The sequence below is a fragment of the Ursus arctos genome, unplaced genomic scaffold (assembly GCF_023065955.2).
Source record: "Ursus arctos isolate Adak ecotype North America unplaced genomic scaffold, UrsArc2.0 scaffold_22, whole genome shotgun sequence".
NCBI lineage: Eukaryota > Metazoa > Chordata > Mammalia > Carnivora > Ursidae > Ursus > Ursus arctos.
In genome coordinates this window covers 52222548-52229178 of record NW_026622897.1, presented here as the reverse complement: position 1 = coordinate 52229178, position 6631 = coordinate 52222548, and positions in this window count along the sequence as shown.

The window sequence follows — 6631 nt, the reverse complement described above, 5'->3', positions numbered from 1 at the left end:
TCTCTCTAATCGTCTGGTTCCAGTTCTGGAAAAGGGATCCGCCATCCTGAGTTTTCTGCGGAGAAAAGGAGCGACAGCGCGCTGCACTGTGAAGCCCGCCGTAAACCTTGAGCACTAGAAGGCAGGCGTTCCAGCCTCTGGGGTGACTCTTGGGGAGTCTTCTGGACACCTTGCGTCCTGTCCCCGCGGGGGGGGGGGCGGGTACCAGCGGAGAACGGTTTTAGAAACTAGTTGGGGGGGCGCCTGGGTGGCACAGCGGTTAAGCGTCTGCCTTCGGCTCAGGGCGTGATCCCGGCATTATGGGATCGAGCCCCACATCAGGCTCCTCCGCTATGAGCCTGCTTCTTCCTCTCCCACTCCCCCTGCTTGTGTTCCCTCTCTCGCTGGCTGTCTCTCTCTCTGTCGAACAAATAAAATAAAAATAAAATCTTAAAAAAAAAAAAAGAAACTAGTTGGGACTACAGAGGTGCTTCCCATCCAGCAGCCAGCCGGCCTGGGGCTAGGGCTGTGTTTCTGAGGCAGCTTCCCTGGGACAGGTTAGGTGAGTGCCCATCCCTTCCCGCACACACACCTTGGCCTTTCTGGCTGATGGTACACCCGGCTCTCCCATTTCTAACTTGCTGGGTCAGGTGCTGAGGTTTCCATGGTTTCTGTTTGCTCCAACTCCGGGGGCCTCAGTCCCAGCATAATCTCAAGGATAATCTAGTTCATTAGAAGGGAAATATAGACTTCGTGAAAAGGGGCTTGTCTCGGATCCCTAAAACACTTGATACGCTTTTATCCATTCTTTGCAGCTGCCCCCCGAGTGGCACCCATAGGCTGGCCCAGCCTGGCTGCAGGTGCCACCGCATACACACACACCTCCGGGCCCACAGAGCCCACTGCAAGCTCTCGGCCCAACAAATACCCTCTGCACGTGACAGCCAGTCCCCCTTGCACACAGGGCTGGGACATGTCACCCCACAAATGGTCACAACCCACTCAGGAGATACTTGTACACACCATACGCCCACACACATTCAGTAACAGACACAAGTGAAATGGCCATTTACATCTTTAAGACGAGGCCAAACACATGACTGCCCCCAGCCAGTTCATGCACACAGATGGGCTTCCTTGCACGGCTAGAATGCACACGCAGCTCCCGAGCACGCAACACCGAATGCACATATACTCCTGCATAGAGTCATGGGAATGTCCCTGTGAACACAGGCTGGGACACCCCATCTCCTCCCCCAGAGCATTAGGGTCAATAAAAGCTGTGGGAGGCTAGGGGTTATAAAAGCTGCAGGAAGGTAGTGGGGCTTTGGGTGGGGTGTCTAGAAAGTGGGCCTGGAGGGATAAGGCTGTTCCAGAGACCGAGGCATCCAGGGACCAAGACTGTGTCTTAGCTCTCCCACCCCAAGGCACTCTGGCCCCATAGAGCCATTCCAGGTGGCCTCAGTCCAGTTGGGATGCACCCTCCTCTGGGTCTAACTTTCTGCTTAGAGAAAAGCTAAATGAGTTGCCTGCATTTTCTTTTCTTTCTTTTCTTTTCTTTTTTTTTTAGATTTTATTTATTTATTTGACAGAGAGAGAACACAAGCAAGGGGAGTAGCAGGCAGAGGGAGAGGGAGAAGCAGGCTCACCGAGCAGGGAAGCCGAATGCAGCCGCTTAAAGACTGAGCCACCCAGGGGCCCCCCCGCTTGCAAACATTTGCATAAGCGGTCCTCCAGCCAGAAATCTCCTCCTGGCTCCCAGCTAGAGTAGAAACAGAAAGCGTTTAGGAGTCACACACCCTTGGGCTCCGATACTGATTTTGCCCCATTTTATTTTAGGCAGTGTGATCGTGAGCAAGGTGTTTAAATTCCCCAAGTGTTAGTTTCCTCATCGGTCAAATGGGAATAATGCTATCCCATCAAATCTTCTGTATCCTCCAAGATGGGATTAGTATCCCCATTTCATAGATATGGAAGCTGAGGCTCAAAAGGGTGGGGCTGGCAACTGTTGGAGCTAATATCTGAACCCGGATCTTTCTGGTTCCGTGTGTACTATAGCTGATAGCCCCTATTGAATCGGATGGGGGGGATCCTGACTTCCCACTGTCTGAAGAGTTGAGGGAAGCCAGGAGAAAGTCCCAGAATTCCTGAAGCCCAGCCCTGAGGGCCCCTCCATGATACTCGGCTCTATCTTGTGAATCAAGACCCAGCCATTAGCTAGGGCTGAAAACCCTGTCCTGGGAGGGGAGGGGAGGGGAGGGGAGGGGAGGGGAGGGGAGGAGAGGCAAAAATGGAGGCCAAGCCCTGGATTCAGAGTCAAGGCAGGCCTGGGGCAAGGGGCTGCCCCTCCCTGAATGCCAGCCTCCCCATTTTGTATAAGAGAAGTAGTTTACTACCTCGGGCATTCTGGGATTCTCAGAGACTCTTGTGAGAAAAAATTTCTTCATCTATAGGACCAACAGACCTCCCGTCTTCCCTTTTCCTCCTCCTTCCTTCTGTCCAGGGGCTCCTCAAGGGCTGCTGTGTGTCAAGGCTTGCTGGCCGCCTGGTTGCAAGCTCCCCTTCCGAGGAGAGGAGGTTCTGATCTAGGCTGGGAGGGCATGCTCTTGGCTGCTGCTTGCCGTAGATGTTCATATATTTTCCTTCTCCTCAATTACCCCCGGTGATTCTGGTTATCTGATCGCCCAGACGTGCTGGGGACTTCCTGTCCATGGGCTTCTCAGCCCCTGCCTAACTGCCATTGGTCAGGGGCACACACCTTTCCATCCCCCACCCCTGCACAGCCTGCTGTGGCGGGGGGCATCCAGGCTGAAAGGACATGGGGGTGGGGGAAGCTACAGTTCCAGTTCTGTTCATCATGCTGGCCTCTACTGACCCCTCCACCCACCTCAGCTTCCCTTCCGTGGGGTGAACCGGCTCTTTCTGGGAGCCCTGGATGGGGAGACAGGTGACCCGGATGTAGGCCTTAGCCCTGTCAGTAGTTTGCTGTGTGATAGCAGATAATTGTTTTGCCCTTCCTGGGTCCTAGTCACCCCATCTGTGAGGGGGTTATACTAGGTAACCCCCAAGGGCTTTTTCAGCTCTAGGACCCAGGTCTTGGATCTCCTTGACTCTTACCTATGTCATAGGATGAACCATGGACATGGTGGACACTATGAGACCAAAGGTGCTATTTCCAGCTCAATAGTGCTTTCTAGAAAGTCTTCCTGGGAAGGCAGGTGAACAGGGGTCTGGGCAGAGTAACCCAGCTCAGCTGTCCTCTGATCTCGGGGTGGGCATGCCCCCTGAGGCCATATCTTCCAGACCAAGGGGGAGGGTAACCAAAGAGCATGTCATCAGAATACCTGGGCCCGGCTCTTAGGTTCTCCTCCTTCACTTACCCACTTACCCTGGGAAGTCACTCAGCCTCTGTGATCCTTGGTTTCATTATCTGCAAAATGGGAACACCTTTAAACCACCCTCTCCCAGGTTACGGGGAGAGAACATTGCAGGAAAGAAGTACTATTGGCTGACCCCACACCTACAGGGCACCAAGTCGTTTCTGTGCCTGAGGGTGAGACCGGCATTGCTCTGCAGAGGAGAGCACTGCCCCCGAGACCTGTCTGGAAATTGGTGCAAGATCTTGCAGCCCCTGAGTGGTGGAGGCTGGCTGTGAAGGCAGGGCTGCAGCTGTCTCAGCCTCTGCCCTAGCCTCTGCCCATCGCCTGGGGGAGGGAGTTCTGCGCCCCTCTTCCCGGGGTACCTCGGGGGAGGGACTGTGATTTTACAAGCCTCAGGGAGCAGGCTTGAGGGGCCGGGGTCGACCGAGAGGTTTCTTTCCTGGGTGCACATAACAAAATGCCACCAGCCCTGTCTACAGAGAGTGTCACTTCTGAGAGGCCACTTTCAACCCTCCATCGTTTAGTTGTAGTGGTGACTGCTCACGAGACAGTGTTTGCGTTTCCGGGCCTTTTTCAGCTCCGAGAGAGAAACCCAACCCCAACCAGCTTAAACAGAAGAAAACCCGATGGGCTCATGCAGCTGGAGGAGAAACTGGGGTGGCTGGTGACCTGCAGGGACAGCTGTACTCCCCAGGGTTTGGGGCTGGTGCTGGGGTGCTAGGAGCCCCCCAAGTGCTGTGTGAAACTCACAATCCATCCAGTTATTGTCACTGGTCTGAACTCTTTCTGGGAAGGTCAGTGAGGTAGTTTTTAATGTCATCAATTCCTCTCATCTCAGGACACCCCCCCCCTTTGAAATATGACTCCACCCAGAGGTGAAGTTTATTTCCCCATCCCTTGCTCTGGGCCGGCCTCAGGGCTCACTTGGACCCGTGCAAGTGACAGAACTGAAGCTGTGCGTGTTCTGGGGCCCAGACGTCAGGGGCCTTGCAGCATCTGCGTGCACCCCCCGCCCCCCCGGAGCCGGCCCACCGCATGTCAGAAGCCCAGACTGGGCTACTAACTGATAGAGGCCTGGTGTAGAGGGAGGCCGGCCTGGACCAGCCAGCCCAGCAGAACCCAGGCCTGGCTGACCTACCAGCCAAATGTAGCCGTACGAGCGAGCCCACGGAGAGTGCCAGACCTGGCCTGTCAGCCCGCAGAATCAGGAGAACCAGCCCACGGTTCCCTGTTCCCGTCAGCCACCACATTCTGACATGCTTTGTTACCTGGCGAGAGACACCGGAAGCGACTGGGCTTAACTAGTGAAAAAGCTAAAAATGTGCATTTGTCTAAGGTCATTTCAGAATCTAGCATCGGGCCATTCACCCAGTCATGTCTCAGAAGTTCTGGCCCTGGAGCCCCGGTGAATGTCTTCATTGCTCTGGCAACATATGTGGCCCGCGACTGGCTCTGTCTGGCCCACGCTGCATCCCCGGAGCTCCCTCAAGGCCAGCCGACAGGGATTGCTCCAAAGTTGCCAAGTGAGTAAGCGAATGGCCTCACCCAGCCTCTGCTTACAAGTGCCCAGGGAAGGGAGCCCACTCTCCCCAGGACAACCTCTTCCATGGTGAGAGCGCTCTACCTGGGAGAAGGTTCTCCTGCATCTAGAGCGGAGACCTAGGACTCCTCTGGTGGCCCTACTTCTCTTCCCGCATCCGCTCTTCTCTATGGCGGCCTTAGGCATGTCATAGTGGTCCCCGACAAGCTCCCTTACCAGCAGGTATTTCATGCACACAGAAGGCCGGCCACCCCCTACCCTTAAGGAAGTGTTTCCACCAGGGCCCCAAACAAGCACGGTTTCTGGGATCATGCGGTTTGGGGTTTTAACCCCAGCCCCACCTCTGTATGGCCTTGGATAAGACACTTCCTGTCTCTGAGCCTCAGTCATCTCATCTGGAAAATAGGAGTAGTGAAATGTACCGCCTAGGGTTGCTGTGGGGCTTGAAGATGATATATGTAAAATGCTCTGCTTGCAATCAGCCCTCGATCAAGGTTAGTTCCTTTTCTGCCAGGTACATAAACAGTTCCAGATGGAGAGCTCATTTGTACTTAGCGTTCATGTCTATATAAATAATGTGCAGGTGGGGGAGGAATTGTCAGGTGGCTGGGGATGGGGGGGGCATTCCCAGGAGTGGGAACAGCTGAAGCAAAGACAAGAGGGAGAAGTTTGGTTTCAGGGAAGGGTAAGTCAGGGGCTCAGTGCTGCTGGCATCCAGGGCAGCCGGAAGGGAAATGACCGGGGAGGACAGGCCCACACCAGGGAGGACCCTGAGTGCTGGGCTAAGCAGCGTGGGCTTGGCCAAGGGCAGCCGGGAGGAGGTCTGAAGCAGGAGGGTTGAGGTCAGGGGTGGGATTCAAGTCTGGGCAGATCTTAAGGGGAGTGGGGTCGGGAGGGGAGGTGAGAGAGAGTTCCTGGGAGGCTGAGAGGGGGCCAGTTGGGGTGGGAGCAGGGGGTGCTTAGGGGCATCGTGGGGAGCGAGAGCTTGGCCACTCAGCATGGACACACCTGTCATGGGAGGCCGGGCCCTTGACCTCTGGCCGGGTACCTGTACTCTGCATCTTCAGAGCCCGGACCTGTTGGCAAGAGCACTTCTTCTGCCTTTTCCGTCTGAGAGCAGGTTGTGAGGGAAGCCAGAGAAAAGCCGGCCTGGTCTGCAGCCAGAGGGATGCAGGGTAGACCAGAGGGGAACTCATCTTACCCATTTCTCTGGTGGGGACTCAGGGAAGTCCCTTTCAAGATCTGCTTGCTCAGTTTACAAACCGTCCCGGCCTCCAAGCTGAGCTTTCCAGTTTTTTTACAGCCTTGCCACAGTTATGGGCTCCTTTGAGACTTAGCTGCCTAGGGAGGGAGGGAGGCTGAGCAGAGATGATTCTGTTTTTAAGAGGGGGAAACCTAGGCCCAGAGAGGGCGAGTGACTTGCCCAAGACCACACAGCAAATATACAGCAGAGCTGGGCAGGAACTTGAACCTCCCGCCTCCCGCTCCCATCCTAGCCTCTTTCCACAGCACTGAGGGACTGGGCAAGATGTTCTCACTTACCTGGGTGAAGAGTGAGGGGAGCCAGAGAGAGGTTGACAGCTGTCAGCAGACAACACTTAACCTAAACTGACAATTTAATTGTGAAAATGTGGACAAGGTACAGTTGTATGTAAGGAAATCCAGACGGTCTGGGCCCCTGGGGAGCCTCAGCCAGCACCCCAGTTGCCAGGGAAACAGAGAGGATTGGAGA